Here is a 21,838-nt window from a genome sequence, read left to right on the forward strand (position 1 = left end):
AAAAAGTACTAATCTATAAATTAAAACTAATCCGTAAAATGTAAAGCAATCTAACAAGGTTCTGATTTTTCCTATGAAGATTACTTTAACATTTTTTGGAAACCACCAGGTATCACATTTTTTCCAAACACCAATAACATTGGCAGGTGGCCCTGCTTTCCTAGTGCCCTAGGCATGCATTCAGTGGGCCTCCCGTGCACCTCTGGCACTGGAGGAAGGGAAGGATGAGGGCTCCATATACAGCGGCCCCACCTACTCCATGACCAAGCAGCCGTGAACTGGTGGCCCAGAGCACTGACGTCTGTCTCAACTGCCAACTCTGGTGAGTGTGCTTCAATTAAATCAGTTGTAGAAACTCAGCATGACTAATCCAGTAGGTCACAAACTTGAGCATGCATCGGAATCACCTCGAGGGCTTGTTAACAGACAGATTGCTGGGCATCGCCTCCGAGTTTCTGATGCAGGATGGATTTGCATTCCTAGCAAGATCCCAGGTGATGCCAATGTCGCTGGTTCAGGGACCACCCATTTAGAACCTCTGATCTGGTCTAAACTGTTCATTTTATGGAGAAGAAACTGGAGCACTGAGAAGGGAAGGGGCTTGCCAAGGATTACACACTAAGTTTCTGGTACAAATGGGCCTGGACCTACATCCCTGCTCCTCTCTGTGCTCTGCCAGGGAGCATCCTCTTAGGCAGCACGGTAGTGGCCAGCCCAGCAAGGAGCGATAAAAGGTCTGATAAATATTTTTTAATTGTGTTGTTCAAATACCTGATATCACAGTGCACATTAGAAATTCCTTAGAGTTAAGCCCTTTGTACTTACAGAATTTAAGTTTTATACTTAAATTTTAAATATATTTGCCAATAATCAAATGAGATTCCTTGGGTCATTTAGTTTATCAGTGAAACAAACCCCATCTAAGCCATTATTTATATATACTTTTAAGACTTGATTTCTCCTTCCTCTCTCTTTCTTTCTCTCTGTCCTTTTTCTGTCTATGTTCTTCAGAGCAATTTGCAGTTAGATTTCCCCAAAGACTAGTATGTTTACAAGCTGTCTTTTGTCTTGAGTCCAAGTGTCTCCTTCACATTTTCCAGTAAAACTCCATCCTGCTGCTCCCCATCCATTATCACAGAAGCAGAATGGAGACCATGAGGGCTGGAAGCACCAGCACACACAGCCTGGCAACATAAAACACTTACAAAGAGCTTCCTGCAGAAACCCAAATTCACAGCAATTGGGTGAAAAGAGACTTAAGATGTTTAAGGAAAGGCGTATTAACCTGAAAATTATTTTCTTCGTTTAACAAAAATTTTCTTAAGTGTCTACTATGCCTCATTAGTGATTGGGGTCTACCAGCAGTGGGTTTTCTTTTCTGTCTGAGCCTAAGCCTGCTTTCTAACTGTGCCATTATATAGTCATGGTCCTATTTCTAAGCACCTAATATACATCCAGTGTTTAGGCGCACAATAAATGTTTGTGAAAACAGAAGTAGACTCATAGACACTGAGGAGTGAGTAATGGTTACCAAGGGGGAGGAGGGGCTGGGGAGGGTGGGTGGGGAGGTTTGGGGGATAAAGAGGGTCCAAAATTCTCAGTCATAATATAAGCTTGGTCATGGGGATAGTAGTAGAGCATGGAGAATATAATCAATGATTCTGTAACATCTTTCTATGTTGACCGATAGTACCCACACTAGAGGGGGTAAGGATTTAATAATATGAGTAACAGTTGAACCACTGTGTTGTATACTTGACATCAATATGAGATTGTATATCAATGATACTTCAATTTTTAAAAATAGAAAAAAAATGTTTGAAGAACTGAGCTGAGTTTAAGCCTGGTTGGACTCTGCTAATAACTCTTAGGAACCTCCCAGTCTTCCTAGGACTTTGTAGCCAGAAAAGACTATATATTTTGCCAATCAAAATCTAGCAACTTTATCTTAGCACCTGAGTACATATCCTCCTCCACGCAGCATCCCCAAACTAAAGAAAGTAGGAGTCACTCACTCTGGGGGAAGGCATAATGAAGTAAAATTGAGTTGCTTAAAATGGAAACCTAACAACGACTGGATGTGAAAGGTGAGGAGCCTGCAAACTCTCATGGGCAGTGGCGTGGGAAGATGCCAGATACATAAAGAGGAATGAATAAAATTTTACCAGGAGAGTTATTATTTCAGAAATTGAAGAAGGAAGAGAACAGAAAAGAAAGCAGCAGGGCAGGGGGGAAACAAAGAGGTCTCTTGGAGATTTAATGTGGCCTCTGTGCCAGGAAGGAGACAGACTGGGGAAATTTCGTATCTCAGGGAATCGAAGTAAAGGGATTGGGCTGGAATTCTGTAGACGTCACTTTGAGAAGCACAGTTCACACAGCCAACCTGGACGGGAGGAGCACTCTGGGCCTGGAGGGGCAAAACTGTGGACGCAAGCACATGTCCTTTTTGCAGGAGACTGCCCCTCACTCCCTGAGACGGTTGCAGGGCAAAAACCACATCATGCCTTCCACCCCAGTTACCTCTTCTCTGTGTTCAGACACTTGCAAGACCTTCAGCTAATTATACGTTTTTCTCCAGGTCCTTTGGCTCTGTAAGCAAGTATATTAACAGGCCCCCGGGACAGTTCTGTGGCCAGCAGACCCCCTAAGCATTTAGAAACAGCCCCAGGGTACAGGATAGACAGGCCTTCAGTTGGCTTCATTTATTTGTGCTGATGTCTGGAACCAGCAAATTAGAGTGCAGACATCTCCCTATGCTTGCAGCTGCAAGGAAACACGCAGGACTTCCTCAGATGACTTCCCAGCAGGGAGCTCTGTGCCTGCATTTCATCTAACACACTTCAGCAAAACCGGAGATATCAATGCAAAATCATAAGAAGTGGAGATGGAATTAGCCTGATATCTCATTTAGAGCCTATCCCTAAGGGCCAGACTAAGAAGAGCCATTACAGTACAAGAGTTGAGTCTTTTCACACATGGGATTTAGAAATTACATACAGCTTTGAAGGGTTTTTCATCTTTCAACCTGCTACCTCCTCCAAATCACAGCATTTTTAAGTTGTGACAGGAAACTAGTAATTTCAGGTGAGGCAGCCCATGTTCAAACCCGGAATTCTTGATCAGAGCTACTGATGACATCTTGCTCTAAGAACACATGAAGGAACTTTCTCTTGAGGGAGTGAAGTCTAATATTTTTCAAGTATTTTCACCCTGAGTGGTCTTAATTTTCTCCTGATGGGTTATTAAAGGGGTGGAATGTGTTGAAGAACATAAAAAGTCCCACAGTAACAACGCTGATTGAAAGAGATCGTGCATGAATCATGGGAGAAGGAATGTGTGTGTTCAAAATCCAAGTTAATTCAATGCCACAAACGTTGATTAAGCAGCCCTCAGAGCCAGACACCGGCTGGTGTGGTGGAGAGCACCAAAACTTAAAATAAATTATCCCAGTTGGTAATAACAATCCTTCACACCTTTCTAGTTATTTCTGCCAGAAGTTAATTTAAAAAAACACTCTTATACTTTCATCTTACTGTATTTTCATAATTATCTCACAAAGGAGGTATAGCAGGAATTAATATCATCATTCTACAGATAAACTAAGATCCAACTGTTAAATTATATGCCCACACCTGGCCCTCCTCTTCCATTATTTAGATTTTATTACTAGTTTTTATTATCAAGTATGTGATAACTATAATCTTGGAATTGGGTTTCATGGTGAAACCCCTATTTCAAATCCCTAGGATTTAACAAACTCCAAGACACTAAATATCACCTAACATACAGCACAATTTAACATTACATAGGTTATTCTCCATTTGTTCCCCCTTACCCTCTGCCCTATGAATATTTCTGCCCATGTTTCCCCCAGACTGCACCCCAAGAGGCCCACCCCTATAACAGCATTACCTAGTCATCTTTTTAAATTTCCTGGTGCACAGGAATTTTCTGATCATATCATTCCTGCTATGCCTCCCAAGTGACTATAGCATAAAGTTCAAACTCCTTAGCCCTGTATGTGAGCTCTCAACTGTATGTGCAGCCATATCTTCAGCTTCCCTGTGTGTCTGTACTTTCTATTCCCCACCCCCTCATGGGAATACATGATCTTCATTTTGTCTACATCATTCCCTTAGATTGTTCTCAAACTTCAAGGTCCAGCCCAAACGCTGCCTCCTGCCTGAAGATTTTCTGTTTCCTTACAGAGAGAACCCCTTTCTTTTCAAAACCCTCCTGGGTCTTTTTGCATCTTTTTCTATGATACTTAGCATGTTGAACCTCTCGGTTCTATCCCACATCCCATTCTAAGCAACTTTCCCAACCAGAGTCTGTCTGGTTCCTGGTGGTACAGGCATAGCACAGAGCAGGGCTCAGCAAATAGGTGATGGACAAATGATGCATGGATTCAGTTTAACATCCCCTCAACAACACCTAACACAGTGTCTACTGTGCAGTTAGACTTCAACATAATTTGAATGATAAGCTGAACAAGCTGGATAATGTATGCTAAATGTCATATTTAAGATGCTGCAGATAAACACAGCTGTGTATTTGCCTATTTTGTATAACCGTCCCTTAATATGAATATGTATTATCATGTCACTTAAAAAAGATCCCTTTTTGGAGAATGTGGTATCACATATGTAAGAATCTTTTAAAAAAAGAAAAACCGAATGTGCTAAAGCTGAACAAGGTCCCAGACAAGGTTTCTGAAGGGCAGATGGATGCGTGCAGTTTTGAAATATTCTGCTTCTTTCTCATTTCCTATCATCAGCCCCATCCTCTTCTTGCATCTAATTTTGTTTAATGAGGCTACTGCAGTGTATTTATTTTGGGGTGATTGAATTCAGAAAGACATTCATATAACACACAATTGCTGCCACAAGCTGAATGGCTGAATCATAACAGGGATGATGGCATTAATTCAAGGACAGCTGTTTCTTATCATTTTTAACCCCAAAAAAGGTCAGGCCAGGCAGGGGTTTTTGCCTCAGTTGCAAGATGGGACTGACAGGATCTGAAGCAGAAATGCTTCTAGTCAGGTGAGTGTAGACAAGGAGAAAGAAGAAATGCCCTATGAGGTACTAAACCTTTGATTTTTATAATTGTCTGATGTGTAAATTGCTTCTGGCTCCTTGGAATGCTCAAGAAATTCAATTATTTATAAGGAAATAATCTGATAGGACAGCAGAGGCATCTATGTGGACAACTAGCCTTTTAAGAAGAATTTACAAGTCTGTTGCAACTGTCAAGAGAACAATAACAATGGTGCCCCACATTTCCATGGTATAGATTATAGCTTACCATGTGTTTCACATACCCTATCTCGGGCCTGACAAGCCAATACTGTGTGCCAGAGCCCAGGGGCATGCCAGCTGTGGCTCCCAGAAAGCTCGAGAGCCCCTTCCCGAGGAAGTCTCCACTGACATTTGCCTGCTGCAGATGCCCAGATGCCCAGAATCCACCACGAATGTCACTTCTTTGAACTCAGGCACTTTTACCGTTAAAACAAAAATGTCTCTAGAAATAAGCATATAGCCAACTCTGTAACTCCTTTACACCCGTGGATGAATGCATTCTCAGCACCTTCTCAGCAGAACAGCTGGCTGAGGTTTTGAGCAGGTCGTAAATGTAGTTAGAGTAAAAGGAGGTTGGGGGCCTAACAGACATTGCTAACACTAGGCACTTCCTACAGCTTTGAGGTAATGGGAAACAGGCAGAGAGTGTGGATTTCAACATGGGGGGTCTTAACCCAACTAAAAGCTACAGAATAATCTGTTACCTACAGCTACACACCTTCCAAAGATAATAAAATGCTATAAGAATTCAATTTTTACAAGGCCTAAGTTTGGATCACAGTGCATCCTAATACAAACAACATTCATTCATTTATCCATTTGTTCATTTATTCATTCTGAGGCCAATCAATTGAATGACCAAAACTCATGAAATATAATGAAGGCACTATTTTTAATCACCTACCACCCTTTAAAATCACCGGGGGTGGAATGGGGAGAGATCTTCCTCCCGCCTGCACATAAACTTAAGCATGCCCCTGGCTTTAGGGGGCCACTCATAAGTAGCCAAATGTCCTACTTGCACTTTAAGTCACAATTACAAACACAGTTTCAATCAGTAAATTAAAATATACACATCCATGTAGTAATAGAAACTTCTAACTTCACCTGGGCCTTTCAGCATGTAAGAAACCAGCAAACCTTCTCTTCCCTTCCTTATACTCCTGTCTTGCTAAATGGGGTTTCTGGCCCCTCCTAGAGAAAGACTGAGAGGAGGAGAGGGAAGGAGGACAAGAAATTCCTGTTTGATTAGGACCGTGGTAAGATGGTGTCCACATTCTCCAGGCCCAGCAGTTGTCTAAAACTGACTTCCTCTTACATGGTATTATTCTGAGTTCCTCAGACACCTGCCTCCAACCCCATCCCCTGGTGGCTTCTCACTTGAGGATCCCTTAATTGAGCAAAAACATTCTATAGAGATAGGAGCTTCTGTCCCAAGCCCTAGAAATCACGCTGCCAGTATGGGGCTTCTCTTCAGCTGGGGCCTATTCACTCCCTCTGAAACCATCTGAGGTGCTCCCACACCGTCTGCATATAGCACCTGCAGGGGCCGTATCTGCACCTTGGAGCATTCTTTGCCCTAAGGAATCCCGGGAGGGTGGGTCAGGCTGAAGCACCAGCACCCCCCTTGCTCTGCAGCCAAAGCATCAGGCAGCCCAGCTTCTTCCTGTCACTTTCCAGTTAGGAGTCAAACCTAGTCTCCTGGGCCTCCGACTGCAGGAGACACAGCGGGACTCTGCGTGATCCTGTTGAGGCAAGATGAGGTAAGATGGGCATTTTCATGCCTTAGCCTTGGGGCTGGGCATAGCACTTAGCATGCTCACTTTCCCTCCAAAGAAATCCCCTCCAAAAGCCTTCAGCAGGGCATCTTCTGACCCCTGATATGGGTGGGAGCATAAGTGATGTCACCACTTTTCTGCTAATCTATTTTGTAGGTCCTCAGAGAGGTCTGTCCCACAGCTTTTGGTATCTGATAGCTACTGCGTCTTGCTTCTCTATGGGAACTTGCAGTCTAACACTGTTAGAGCAGATCCATGCATTTGGCGAACAACTGTTGAAGGTCTATGCTAGTGCACACCTTTCATGTTCCCCAACTCCTCTCCCTTTCTCATTTATTCTATTCTTTACTTTCTTGCTATCAAATATCATTATGAATAGTCAATCATTTCCTCCCTCTCCACACACTTCCAGCTACCATTGTAGATACATGTGAAAAAATGTTTTCACTTTCTGTACCAAAGTGGATAACAGGCAAACTGAGGAAAGATAAAATAAGAAACTACAATAAACAATGAAAATACTGGATGTCAAATTATAAGCATAGTAATTTTTTAACCTGAAGCATAGATTGTTGTCTATGTGGATTTGGGATCTTCAAAGTTCAAATTGCCAAGTTCTTACAAAGCTATTGCAAACCTAGTCTTTAAAATGTTATCTTAAAGAAAGTGCTCTGTCATCTTGTTCCCAGTACATAGGCCTGGAGTAGTAGGAAATAAGCTGAGGATAAACACAAGCCAGTAGGGAATTTAATTATTGCTAAAGGAACAGCGTAACTGTGCCATACTTTCTGTAGCACATAAACACAAGCACACGAATGGGATAAAATAAAAACAGGAGTTGAGAGGAATACCAAGTATCCTACCGGACAACTGGAACATCTAAAAGGATTTCTGAAATGTCATATAACTTAGCAAAGCACACAGCCATTGGATCCTCATCCCAAATAGTTCTTTTTTTAATAATTCTGCTTATCAATAGCTATCATTTACTTAAGATGTTTTCTATGCCAGACTCTGGATTAAGTTATTTATAGTACATATTATTTATTCTCACAACAGTCCTATGAAAAAGATACTATTTATTCCCACTTTATGGATGAGGAAAATGAGCCTCAGGGATTAGGGCGCTGCCTTAAGTTGTGTGCCTTGTAAGTGGGGACGCTGCCCGCTATGCTTGGCTTTCAGTAATGCCAGAGCCGCTGCTCCTCCCACTGTGCTGCGGAGCTCTGACCTGGAGGCAGGTAAAAGTGAGTGTTGTGCTCATGAAGTGCCCATCTGTGTAGAAGCAAGGGAACGGGAATTTCAGCCTCATCTGGAGCCTTTGTTTTTGCTGTTGTTGTTGTTGTTTTAAGAGCTGCTACCTTAAGTGTCCATGTGATTGGTCTTGTGCTCAGGAACCTTCCAGCCATCACAATGGGTTTTATTTAGCCCTCTGCTAAAGGATAGGGATGGAGTGCAGCTGCCAACCACCTCCAAATTACCTTCTATGGAGGAATGTGTCACAGCACCAGTTCCAGGATATTGGGGAAGAGGGGGACAAAAAGATACGGGAATACGGGGTTTTTTTCTTATTTACTCCGTGCCAACTGGCACTTACAAAAGACAGTATGTAGCAAGTAACACCTTCACTGCATCATGCTAATCTACCAAGACAGTACGGCAGGGTCTCCACATATGACTGTACCTCTTTGGATTCAGTTTCTCTGTAATCTTCACTCTACCCCATTTCTGCATGAAAAACCCACCTTTTCCTCCCTCCCACCCTTTTCCTCCTCCCACAAATATTTGTTGAGCACCTACTAAGTGCCAAGCACTGAGTTAGGTATATGGTTATAACAAGGATTAAGGGATGGCCCCTGCCCTCAAGGATCTATCTTACAGTCTAGTAGACAAATTAGACAGATTAGCATACAGTTATAATGCTGGGTTGTGAATACCACAATTGGGGGCAGGTACAGGAGGGACGTGTCACAAGGAAGAGAAATCAAGGAAAGTTTACATGAAAAAAAGGACATCTTTTCCAGCTCTTTCTGAGTTCTGTCCTCTTCAGAGCTCTATCATAGAGCCCTGTGGCATTTGGGCTTATATTAGTCACTTTGGGCTGGCGTTCCAGCTTCCATTCCGCTCAGTATGATTCACTGCACGGGCGTACTGTACTAGCTACACTGGGGGAGAGGAAAATGATAAAGCCAATCCCAGGACCAGTTCCTCAGGGAACTGGCAGGAGGAAAACTGTCTCACAAGGGAAAGAATAATCCAAGTGCCAATGAGGATAACATGGGGCTGGGTGGCATCCTGATAGAGGAAGCGATGCTTTAGGAAAGCAGTGGCATTGAAAAGAGCTTTGAAAGGTGAGCAAGATTGCTCAAGTCAGAGACAAAAAGGGAGGGTGTGCACATGGTGTGTGTGGGGTCACGGGGAAGACAGTGTAGCTCATAGAAGACAAATGGGACTCTGTGGCATCTTACTACACTGATGGACAATGACTGCAATGGGGTTTGAGGTGGGGACTCAATAATAAGGGTAAATGTAGTCACCACATTGTTTTCTTTGTGAAACCTTTATAAGAGTGTGTATCATTGATACCTTAATAAAAATTTTAAAAATTATATAAATACAAAAAGACAGGGTATACTATGCTTGGTAACAGGTTCATGGAAAGCAGGAAGATGGGGAAAGAACGAAGACAGCGTGTTTGAAGGAATTGCCGTAGACCAATAAGGCTGACGGGTTGGGTACAATGTAGAGGAGAGGACTGTAATTAGATAAAAACTTGGAAAGTTTAGCTTGGACCAGTTCATGAGGGCCTTAAATATCAGCAAGATATGTGAACTTAATGTGTAGGCAGTGGGAAGCCACTGGAATGGGCAGTTATGTGACTGAAGTTGTTTTGAATGGATTGCGGCTAAGGAAAGATAAGAGCTAGGCAGATGCGGTGACTGCGATAGTCCAGGTGGGAGGGACTGTGGGTGCTAGTGATAAGTGGTGGAGGGGATGAAGAACTGACATCCCCGAGTCAGGGACTGAGTGCCACCCGTTTATGCCCCCCATAATGTCCAGCACTCTTCCTTGCTCTGATTGGGTTTCATAAATATTTCTGACATTGAACTGTATTAAAGATTCACTTTGAAAGTATGAATTTATGTCTTGAAGGTGTTTTATCATTTTTGTTTTAATCCTGTCACCCAAGTCATCCAACGCCGAGTCATCGAAGGCTCCTGTCCAAGGCTGTCGCTATCTGGCATTTACATGGCACCTCAGAACTGTGTTGCCTCATTCACAGTCCTTAATTAGCTCATACGCCATTTTAATTGGTCTGCAGTTGTCTGTGTGGACAGACCTGATTTCCTTTCTGGAGTCAGCTGGCGCTGCCCCACCCTCTCCTGCCAGCTCTGGCATCTGGAATGTCCCTGGTTGAGAAGACTCAGGGAGCCTGCTGAGCTCCAAAGAATGCAAAGAATGGGCTCTCATGAGCAGTGCTGAGCAGAGGGCTGCTGGGACCCACAATAGGGCGACTCTCCAGCAGACTGACAGCACCTTAGGCAGGCACTTCTAGTAAAGAGGGAAGCTGAATGCAGCAGTGGCAAGCTGTAGGGACCACCCACCATCCCTACATCCTAGAAGAGGTCTGATAGTTATATCAGAAGGAATCTGTTATAAGCCACCTCAAGACATGGCTTAGAATTATGGAATAAACTGCAGGGTCTCCCAAATGCAACTAAGAGGTCAGATGGGATTGAAATTAAGACCTCAATTTAATCAGAAGATAAAGGCTAATTTTACTGAGCATGTACTATGTACCAGACACTTTCTAAACACTCTAATAACATATTTAATCCTTACAACCCCTGTAAAGTGTGTACTATTATAACCCTTTTACAAGTGAGAAAACAGACACAGAGAGAGCAAGACTTGCCCCAGGTCACACAACTAGCAGGTGGCAGAGTCTGAATTTGAACCCAGGAAGTCTGGCTGTAGCATTGACTGAATGTAACACTCTCCTGCCTTCCTCTTGTCTCCTGTTCTCAGCACTCTGACCAGCAGGAATGGAGGGACAAAAGAGGCCTGACTTGTAATATTTCCTTCTGTGACATGAATGTACTGAGGATCAGCCTGGCACAAGGGGAGAAGCTTAAATTTTGCATCCAAAAAGAAAGGCTTTAGAACCCCATTTCCATTATATATTAGTGAGTAACCTGGGGAAAGTTACTTAACCTCTAAGGATTGCAGTTTCTTAGTTGTATGATGGAGGCAATACAATCTTCAAGCTTGTTAAGAGCAAAATAACGTTCCTAGCCCAGAGCCTGGCACAGTGTGGGTACTCATTACAGTCATTATCACAGAGAGAGGTGGTCTGTGTGAAGCCAGGGGCAGGGAGGCAAAGAGGAAGAATGGATCCTCATATATCCAGCAGTGCTTAGAGGAAGAAGTGTTTTTGATTCTAGAAAGGCTGAGAGGGGCCATTCACCCATTTTTCCTGCAGTGTGGAGGCAATATCCTTCAGGGATAATGGCTCCGACTCATCCAACTCTGGACTCTGGCAGGGCCTTCCAGTCTGTGATCTGGTCTTTGTTCCTACTGCCCCTGTCCGTAGGCTCTGCCCCGAAGGGTCTGTCAAATCCCATTGTCTGCCTCCTTGAGATAAGGATGGGATTGAGCCTATCTACTGCTAATAAAGCCCTAGTTTTGTTATTAGAACTCTTAATCATGGCTTTCATACTAAGCCTCAATACCTGACTACTTGTGCATGACCTTCAAGTGGATAACATAAAAAATAGTGTTATTTGATTGTTCTCTTCAATATAGTAGAATTTAAAAGAAAATTGTTCTCTTTCATGGTGAAGCAGCAAGATGGACTAGAAAGTGGCCTGGGGTCTGAGCTCTGTCTCTGCTCTTAGTAACTATGTGACCATGAGCAACTCTAGTCCCTACCCTCTTTACCTAAAGAGTTCTTACAATTATGGAGTAAAATAACAGACATAACATGTCTTTTGATTGCAACGAAGCACATGAATGGAATTGAAAAGATTATTATCACTGAGGTTTTATCTAGCTTGTGAAATTCTGACAATGTTAAGTAAGATTTTCTAAGCCATCTGGGGCTAGGGATGTCCTAGAATCTCAAGGCTAGAAAGTGTTGTCAGTACTAGAAGCAACACTGAGCTATCCTGAAAGAATTAGAAATGAGATTGTCCCCTGAGAATTAAACCAGGACATCAACACATAATTTATTACAGCAGAAATTTGCTAAGTCACCTTAAAGAAACAGAATGGTTCTCAGACCAGCACTTGAAATGATTGGATGTGTTCATAGAGCTAAAGAAGGAAAGCATCAATCTGAAAGGATGTTGAGAAGCCAGGAAAATTCAGGCATTGTCCATCTAATACCATCCAGGGCAGAGGGAATCTGGTGAAGAAGGTGACCTAGGTGATTATGGTGACAATTATCTTCTTATTACAGAGGTCAAGGTAAGATGTCTTTAAATACCCTTTTAATGATTTCCCCTTGCACTAACTCCAAGCCCATCAAGCAATCTGATTTTAGTTTGGCTTCCCAGGCAAATCCACCTACAGGAAATGAATATACTAGCCATTGGACTTGGGCATCCTTTGGCAATTGTATTTCTTATTGTGAGTCAATAAACAGACACCTGATTATAATATGACTTCTTACGCAGGCTGCTTACAAGGCTAGAATGCTCTAGTAGGATTGGAGCATTTAGTACCTTTAGCAATTCTAGTTTTCCTTGTAAATTACTAAATTAGCATCCTGGTTATATGCAGTAGCCTTGTAAGCTTAGATCTATCCTCAACAAATCAGCTTTCTGGGACTGACAAAGGACCAGAACCTGGACCCTGTGAGATCACTGAGGTAACACCCTTTGTGAGGGCCTTTAGGGAGGCAGCCAGCTAGGCTTCTTCTGGACGCATCCAGTCCTTGTCATGTCCACACCATTGCTTTTTTGGGATACTACAGAAGGACCCAGCTCCCGTGCAATGCAGGGATCCCCCTCTATGGCAAAGACTGCCAACAGATGAGTAAGTCCAAATTCTTTGTCCCACTGTCTCACTGGGCCCCTGGCCTGCCTTCCTTGCCTTAGGTCCCAATACCCTCCTAATTCACCCTGAATTCCAAACTTGCTATCTTTGCTCATACCATACATCTCTGGCTAGAATAACCCTTTCCCCTCCATCACTCAGCTCCATATGCTTGAGTCAAAAATCTAATTTTTGATTCAAGACTAAAGTCAGGAGCCTTGTCTTCCATAACCACTGACATAGTGCTATTCCATCTCTGAAGTCCCATAGCTTCATTCCCATCCACTCGCATTTTCTGTCTTTTGTTAGAATTCTGCAGTAGTGTTAGGTCTCCAAGAATTCCAGAAATAAGAGTCATCTCTCTGCTCAGAGCATTCTTCCCTTATAGGGAAATCTTCCTGGGAAGTAAGATGCATTAAGTCTTTTGTATATTTATTTAGTCATTTAACAAATATTTACTAAGTGCCTGTATGTGCCAGGCAATGGGATATGGCTGTGAATAATACTAGGAGGGCTTCCACCCTCATGTGGCTTCCAGTCTAGTTGGGGAGAGAGACACTAATAAACACTCAAGCAGAGCTGGGGTAAGTGCTAGGAAGGAGACGTACACAGTACTGTGAGAGTAGAGATGAGGCTTATATTTAAGTTAAAATCCACAGTAAGTAGGAGTTAGAAGATAAGCAGGAAAAGAGGAGGTGGGTGATGAAAAGAGTAGGAGTTCAAAGATCTCAATGGCCAATGTCACTGACCTGTGACACTTCATGTCTTCAGTCCCTGGTAGACTATCTTGTCTTCAGATAATGCTAGGAACAAATTCACAAATATTTTTCCTCTGACTCCCTGTGTTCCAGCTCCGGGATGACCACCTCCTTTATAACAACAGTGGTCACAGTCATCAAAGGATGATTTGATTTGTTATATTTAAACTTTCTTAGTTATAATTAAATCCCCATTAGCCAACTGATTTTATTTGATTCACATTAACTTTTGCCAACTTAATTCTCAAAGGGTAAGATTAACTTCATGCTTTAGGGGTTCTTATTATCAATCTCATCTATCACCTGTAAGAAACAAAAACCTTTGTCTTGTTCACTGCTGTATCTCTAGTGCTATGATGCCTGTCACATAGTAGATGCTCAATATATAGTCATCAAATGGACAGCTGGATGGATTTTATCTTCCCTCGAACACCAGAAGCTCACTAAGAACACAGTACTTGCTTAGTTCACATTTGGGTCCCTCCAGCAATTAGGACAATGTCATGTATTTGGTAGGTAATCAATCAGTAAATTATTTGAAAATAAAAAGTCACCTACCCTTTGCTTGAACTTTTCCATGACTGGGAAGAACTATGCTCTTCACAGGCAGCTAGTTTGAGTTGAACTGCTCCAGCCGTTGAAGTTCTTCCCATTCTTGGGCTAACATTTGCTTCCCTCCAGTCTTGCTTCTGCCCTCCGGACTCCTGAAGGACAAGTCTGCATCCTCTGCCCATGGCAGCCCTTCTGATGTTGGGGACACTGACCAGGTTCCCTGCAGTCACAAATAAGACGCCACTCCTGTGTGAACTCAAGTACTTTAAAATCTTTAAAATACTTTGGAGTACTCCTAACATACTTCAGAGGAGAACACATCCCTCTTAGGTTTGTTTTTGTGGGGTGGTCTGAACTCCCACAGTGAGCCACTGTATGAGCGAGGTGTCTCTGTGTCAGGAACCCAGATTGGAACTGATGGTGAAAACAATAATTAATGCTTACTTTGCAATTAAGTACGGCTTACTGGTCAATTCACAAAAGACCCCTGGGATATAGGTCAGGGTTTTGAGACCTATAAATGGGCAAGAGATGGAGGCAGAAGGCAAGGGCCTATGCATATTTTGCACACATGCTGGGGTTAAGTGGAAGAGAGAATTGTAGTGCTGGGGTCCTGGTGACTCAAGCATGAGAGGTAAAAGGAGCACACAGAAGATAGACATACAGGGCTGACTGTGTGCCAAGCTCTGCTTCAAGCTATATGTACTGAACTGTGCCAAAAATGTTTCCAAACACAACACCTTACACACAACAGGCCCAAAGCTATGCATGCAGATTTTATTTATTATTTGAAATAACCTGTTAGCTGGAGGCTCAAACATCTTTTTGTTACGAATAGATTTTATTGTCGTGGCATTTCATCTGAATCCACTTAAAACTGATACACTTGGATCACAGAGTCTACTAAAACAAGTGTGAATCTGAATTTCATGTATTCATTGTATTGCAAACACACAAGACATTTTCAGTGATTCTTTACATCATATACAGAATCCTTTCCAAATCATTTTATAATTCGAATAAATCCCTTCTTTACATTAAATTTTCAAGTGTGAGGCTTCCTCCAAGCAGTGATTCTTAAGCTTTTGGGAGATTTTTGAGTCCTTCAAGAATCCAGTGACAGCCACATGGGCTCTCCTCAGAAGAATGCACAGGCTCACACACGAACAAGAGAGTGCATAAAATTCAGGGTCTGTGAACTCAAGGTAAAGATCAGAAAAGAAGCCAGCCCCTGATGAGGCTTAGTAGCCACTGGAAGGGCTTTGATTTCTGCTCTGAGTCAGACAGGAAGCCACTGGAGGGTTTTGAACTTGCATTTTACCAGGATCCCTGTGGCTACTGTCACGAGAATAGACTAGGCAGGCGGCAAGGGCAGAGGGAGGTTACTGCATTCACTCCAGGAGAGCGATCCAGGGGTTCGGACCTGCTGCAGAGGAGGAGTGAGAAGTGGTCAAGATTCTGGTATCAGTTGAGGTGCAGAGACAGGATTTCCTGACCAGGTTGCATGTGGGGTTTGAGTGAAAGAGACGAGTCAAAGCTGAGCAACCTGAGGGCTAGAGTTGTCATTTTCCAGAATGGGTGCACATGTGTTGGCAGCAGGGGAACAAGTAGGGGATTATTAGGGCCAAGTTTTGGACATTTTAAACTTGAGATGCTTAGTAAACATCCAAATGGAGACACTGAGTAGACAGTTGGATGTCTGGTCAGGAATTCTGGAGAGAGGTTGGGCTGTAATAATATTTATCTGTGAAGTTGTAATAGTAATTTAATAATGCCTACATAATAACAATGATTATTGGGAGGACTGAACAAGACAGGGCATGCAAAACTGTCAGTGCGGGACCCGCACACAATATGCCCTGGATACATTTTAGCTATTATTTGTATTAAAACTAAGAACTTTCAGTCAGTATTTCTATCCAGTATTTTTATCATTACTATAAAGTTAAGAGTGTGGTTGCTTTTGAGATTGGTAAATTGTTTCTGGCATCAGCTCCCAGGCATGACTTGTAAAAGAAAAAACGTCTTGAGTAATGGCAGCACCTTCAGGATTGCTCTCTAGCACCCAGAGTTCACAATTTGGAAGACTTTTGCATACGTTCAACATTTTCATAGGTAGATTCTTTCATATTTTTAAAATAATCCATGTGTTACTCCATAGACCCAGAATTTATTTCAAATTTCAGAAGCAGTTTGACACAGAGAATGAGGCAGTTTATCAAAAGAAACTGGATACCAGCAAAGCCCCTGCTGGGAAGTCATTCCCACCCATCTGTGTGGTTCCTATGACCCAGGAGGTTTAAATAGAAGGAAGCACAAGGGCTGGCTCGACCTCAGTAGCTACAGCTGTTCTCACTGGCCACAAGGTCATTTGGTTCCTTTTAAAATTGATTCCCGGAAGCAGTGACCATGTCTTCCTGAAACAGCAAGCTTCTCGGAGGACCTTTCCTTGACGAAGCACACCCTTGTATCTCTTATTAATTGATTCAGTGATCTTTAGCTTTGTTTGGTTGGGAAAGTGGAAACAAGAGCTGGTGTGGTTTTACTACACAATTCTCAAATCTTTGAAACAATGAGCTTCTACTCAAAACCTAAACAATATTTGAGATTTCTCATTTTTTTTACATCTCTTTGAATTTTGACTCTAAATCCTTGACCCTATAATTCTCTTCAACATCTATGACAAGCCTAATGCTCAATAATTGTCTATTAAAATATCTAATCTCCATCTGTATCCCAATGAAGAGGTAATGAAGCGGTTCAAACAGTTCAAAAATGCATCTGAAACAAATAGATGACTAAAGTCACATACAATCACAGATCCTATCTGACGGATTTAACACACTAGTCGGACAACACAGATATGGGTAGATGTTCTACTGAGGGCAGAGAGAAGAATGGATGCACAAAAAGGGTTTTTTTTCTGAAAACTTATTTTCTGCTATCTGTAAACCAGGCCACATAAACTGAGCTGACTGCTGCTAATGAGCTGGGCAATGCTTAATTAGACTTCATGAAACATCAATTTCATTCCTACTTCCTAATCCTTTTTCAAGTTTCTAATAATTGCCATGTTCACTGTGACCATGCTTCACCTCCAAGGGTGGCTCCACATGAGAAAACAACTCTTCTCCCAGGAGCCAGGAGAGAAGGACACCTCAAGGACTACCTCCAGGGGCTCACAGCCCAGCAGGGCATCTGTGGTTCCTCACCCGCACTTCAGTCCAGCCTTTCTCTGGCTGTGTGCCCCAGAGAACCAGGGGGAGGAAAGCTAAAAGATCCAAGAATACCAACTCTAGCCTGAGCCAGCCAAATTGATCTGTGGCAGGAACTTCATACATTTGTACCCGGTATCTGCTTTCCTATTTTAAAGGAAATACATTTTGTTTTCTATTCATTTTTAAAGTAAATTTCCATTTTATATTTTTCCAGCCAAGGAAAGAGTTTTGTCCATACTCAGGCATGGTGGTGACAGAGGAAAAGGCTATCTAGCAAGAGGTCTTTATACAACATCTCTTTGGGGTTAAAATTCAGAACGCAGTCCCATCAGAAAAATAGAGGCGCTTTTTGTCCATAGGCAGCATGACCATAAGATTTATCATCCAAGCCATGATGCCTGTCAGACTGAAATAAGGCAATATAAATAATGCCACCAGTATAATAAGCACGAACTGGGGCTTTTCCAGGCAGCCCAACATCCCTTTTATCACCCAGAGCCTTAGCCTACCAAGATTTCTTCGTTGCTCAAGAGATCCGACCCAAAAGAAGGCTGCGTGGCTAACAGAACAAATGCCCTCCTCTCTGCTGGGGTGGGCGAGCCTCACTGTCTGATGAATGTAAGTAAGGGCACGTTTATTTCTTCTCTTCTCCTCCTGTCTCTTCTCTAACCATCTTTCCAGCCACTTTAATTGCAGAGATCTTTTGCAAGTTCTGTCTACCCAGCCTTGCCACCTCTTTAGCTCCTGTATCCTTCATCCAGAAAGTTCATCCAGGAGTCTGAAAATTATACAACTCATCTCCTGAATTCAGTTGGTGGGTAATAAATGGAATATATAAAATTCCACCAAGACAAACAATAGGATTAAGAACTAGTGTTGCCTTGCCCTACATAGCAGACACAGGTCCATAGGCAATTTCCGGGACTCTACCAGATAGACAGCTCTTCTCAGTACTAGCATTGGGTTCCTCCAGGGCATGGAACATACACAATCCAACTCTATATCCACAGTGGCGAGCATCCAGCACAGAGACTGATGTAGCATGAGTTCCTAGTCGATGCTGTGGAATGACCAGGCTGCTTCCTCACGTCCTTCAGCTCTGGGCTCCTGAGTGCCCAGTGTTTTCTTTGCCTTTCTGTGCAGTGAGGGGGGATCCTGCCCATGACCCACATCAGCTGGCTGGACTGGACTTCTGCTCCCAGCCCCCAGGGACTGGCTAGCACTCCGCTTCTCTCAAGTATTGTGCTGAGCCAATCAGGGCTTCCCCCAGACCCCAGGTACCAGGTTTGGGCACAGGCTGAGTCTGCTTTGTTCTGTTCAGTTCAGGAACACTCAACAAAGCCCATTACCTTCTCAGCCCCAGGGTGGATGCTGGAGTCATAATGAGGGTCATAGATGAGGGCAGGTTGAAAGATTATATATGCACCAGGGCATGGGTGGTTAACAACAATGGTTCTGCAATGACTACTGAATTGCCTGTTTGTATCCCAGCTCTACGACTTACCATCTGATGATCCTTGGGTGAATATTTAATCTTTCTATACCTGAATTTTCCACTTAGAAAATGGAAATAAGAGAGCCTACTTCAGAGGGTTGGTGTGAGAATTATTAATATAATTTTGATCATGATAATTATGATTTTACACCTGGCTTGGCACTGAATAAGTACTCAGTAAATCTAACTACTACAATTTTTGTGTTTTGGTTCCTCTTCATGGGATTCTAAAGCTTGATCCATTACCCTTAATCCTCCCTGTGTCTGGCTGGTTTCCTCATCTCTCAGGAGGGATTTTTCTTTGCTCCTGGCCCACCTCAATGCTGAGGATTAAGAATGACACATCTCCCCAATAACATCTGGCTGGTGCCTTGTCCACTAGGATTCAAATTCCAAAACCTCTAAGAGGTTAAGTGATCATCTGCCTTCTCTGAACCCAAATGAATTATTATGTAAGCATTTTTCCAAGAAGAGGAAACTCTTGGTCAACACAAAGGAGAGACCACATTTGAAAGGTCATAGCTGGGAGCACCCTGAGCTGGGAGCAGGTGCCCCTCAGCACAACCTGTACCCTTGAATTTTCAGTTTTTTCAGGGACGGAGGTGGGAGTTTCCACACACCTATCAGAAATTCTGACACCAGTGACTGGTGAGCAAAAATAATTTTCTCATGATTTTTAAAAAATTAAATGCTATTTTCTTCTCTATTCACCCTAGTTCTCTTCCAAGAACTAGATCTTCTTAACTAGTGATAGTTGGTTATGATGTATTTATTCAATTAGGCAAATGTACACTTTTCCTTGTGCTTCCCAATGAATCTTTGATGTAATTATCAAAGCCACTTCCACTTTTTTAAGGTAAATTTCAAAATAAACTGGGTTTTTTTTCACTTGACTAAGGCAATTCTGAACTTACATTACTCGATAGCACCAAACTCCAAATAATCTCAATTCAACCACTTAACAATTCCATTAAAACAAACTGCATTGCTGTCATACCTGCCCCAGCCAAGTTCCAGGTCGTACAAATTGCAACACCACTAACACTTAAATTTTGGGTAATTTCAGTACAAAAAAAATTATCAAAATAACCAAAACTATTGGCCAATAAACATAAAAACTTTCCTCAAATGTTGTCATTTTATTATTAAGTGAAAATTATCGCTGGTCTACCACTCACCTTCCCCTATTTCAATCCTTGGAAATGCTTCTTTCTGGCAGCCCTGAGTTAGATCCTTAACATACAATATTGAGCTATTGTGCCCCAGAGGTCTGTACATCCAGGGTGACTTAGACAAATCTCTGACCTAGCTTAGTTTCCTTTTGCTAAAGACTGCTGCTGACCTGGGACCAATGGTTTAGTCGCCACATGCTCCTAATAAACACTTACCTGTTTCCTTCCACTGGTGCCCAGTCTTCACACCGATCACAGAATCCCAGAGCATCAATCCTGGAAGGGACTTTAGAGACCAGCCAATCCAAGCCCTCATTTTACAAATACTGACTGGTGCCTACAAAGAGGAAGACACTTAGCTAAATTCATGCGGCAAAAGAGCTGGGACTAGAATTGCTGAACTGGAGATTCATCTTCCTGTGCTTTCATTGTTCTTCCAACCAGTTCTTTTGCTCTCTGCCCTAGTTGGCTATCATGCATTCAATACACAGTCCACACCCTCCTGGGGTGTGCCAGCAGTCTGCACCAGGAGTGAACTAACACAGCTCACCTGGCCCAAGGCTCTTTACCTGCAAGGAAAGAATGTCATGTGACTCTTGGAAATATGCAGCGTGTACGGAGGCATGTGACATTCAGGTACTTTGCATTTCTGCCAAGTCCATCATGTTGAAAAACAAGAAGAGCCTACAAGTCATTTATGGTGTCTGATATTTCAAGTTCTTTTTTCCAGGCCTATAATTTCAAATTACCCTACAACAAAAGCTTTGGTACTTTTGTACCAAATCAACCTATTTAGCAACATTTACTTAGGAGATACTTACTAAACATACACCATTTTCCAGGCTAGCATCAGAAATACACAAATGAGTAAACATGATTCCTATCCTTCCTCAGTGGAGGAGATAGACACATAGACTATGGCCAGACACTGTGTTAAGTGCTTTGATGCTTTGATAGTAGGCACAGTTCTTATAAACAGTTAAGCCAGCACAGGGGGGTTAGTGGAGACTTTGTAAATGATCTTTTTATTTTAGAATAGTTTAAGAGGTACAGAAAAGTTGCAAAGACTGTACAGATAGTTCCCATCAATCCCTCACCCTGGCTTCCCATAGTGTTAATATCTTCTACAACTGTGGTATATTCTTTACAATGAAGAGCCAAGATTGGCACATTATTCTCAACTAACCTACAGAAGACTTTTTGAAGGAGGTGACTTCTAAGAGGATTTCTCAATGACTTGGAAGAAAAGGTGAAGAGGTAGGAAAGAGAATTCTAATCAAAAAGAAAAGCATGTGCAAAGACCTAGAGCCAAGGGTTTGGTGAGTTCAGGGAACAGTCAACAGTATGTAGGGTTGGAAGAGGGAGACCTGGAGGGGAAAGAGAATGACAGAGGGAGAAAGACGAAGAGGACCATGTTGTGGAAGAGGAGAGCAAAGAGGTGAGGTTAGGGTGGAAAAGGGGACCAAGTCAATAAAAGGCCTTCTAAAGAGGGCCAAAGCATTTGTACTTTTTCCTGAGGGCAGTGAAAAATAATCAAAGTATTTTATATGGGAGACCAACCTTATGAAAATTATATTTAGAAAGATTACTTCAGGGTGGAAATATACTTGCAGGGATAAGACAGAAGAAAGAAGACCAGTTGGTGGTTGGCCTGAGCAAAAGCAGTGGTGGGAGGGAGAGAAAGAATATAATGAATTTTAGAGATATTAAGGAGACAGAATTGACAGAGCTTGGTGGTTAATTAG

The 21,838-nt window shown here is 42.5% G+C and overlaps 2 protein-coding genes across 15 annotated transcripts in view; both read right to left on the reverse strand.

The window, feature by feature from the left end:
- Window positions 1-20,526, reverse strand: part of FRMPD1 (FERM and PDZ domain containing 1) — a 127,442-nt gene extending 106,916 nt beyond the window's left edge. For 2 of the 10 annotated variants that reach the window (XM_073227412.1, XM_073227410.1), the window contains exons 1-2: window positions 14,215-14,410; window positions 13,648-13,767 (exon numbers count right to left, since the gene is read on the reverse strand). The gene's annotated coding sequence lies outside the window, so the exon portion shown is untranslated. Of the gene's footprint in view, window positions 1-13,647; window positions 13,768-14,214; window positions 14,429-20,309 lie in introns of those variants that run through there. The other 8 variants (XM_036996537.2, XM_073227434.1, XM_073227407.1 and 5 more) reach the window with 6 other exon arrangements.
- The window catches only part of POLR1E (RNA polymerase I subunit E), a 93,287-nt gene continuing 91,800 nt past the window's right edge, over window positions 20,352-21,838 (reverse strand). For all 5 annotated transcript variants that reach the window (XR_012127314.1, XR_012127313.1, XR_012127312.1 and 2 more), the window contains one exon: window positions 20,352-20,430. The gene's annotated coding sequence lies outside the window, so the exon portion shown is untranslated. The remainder of the gene's footprint in view (window positions 20,431-21,838) is intronic.

The sequence above is a fragment of the Manis javanica genome, chromosome 2 (genome assembly GCF_040802235.1).
Source record: "Manis javanica isolate MJ-LG chromosome 2, MJ_LKY, whole genome shotgun sequence".
Classification (NCBI taxonomy): Eukaryota; Metazoa; Chordata; class Mammalia; order Pholidota; family Manidae; genus Manis; species Manis javanica.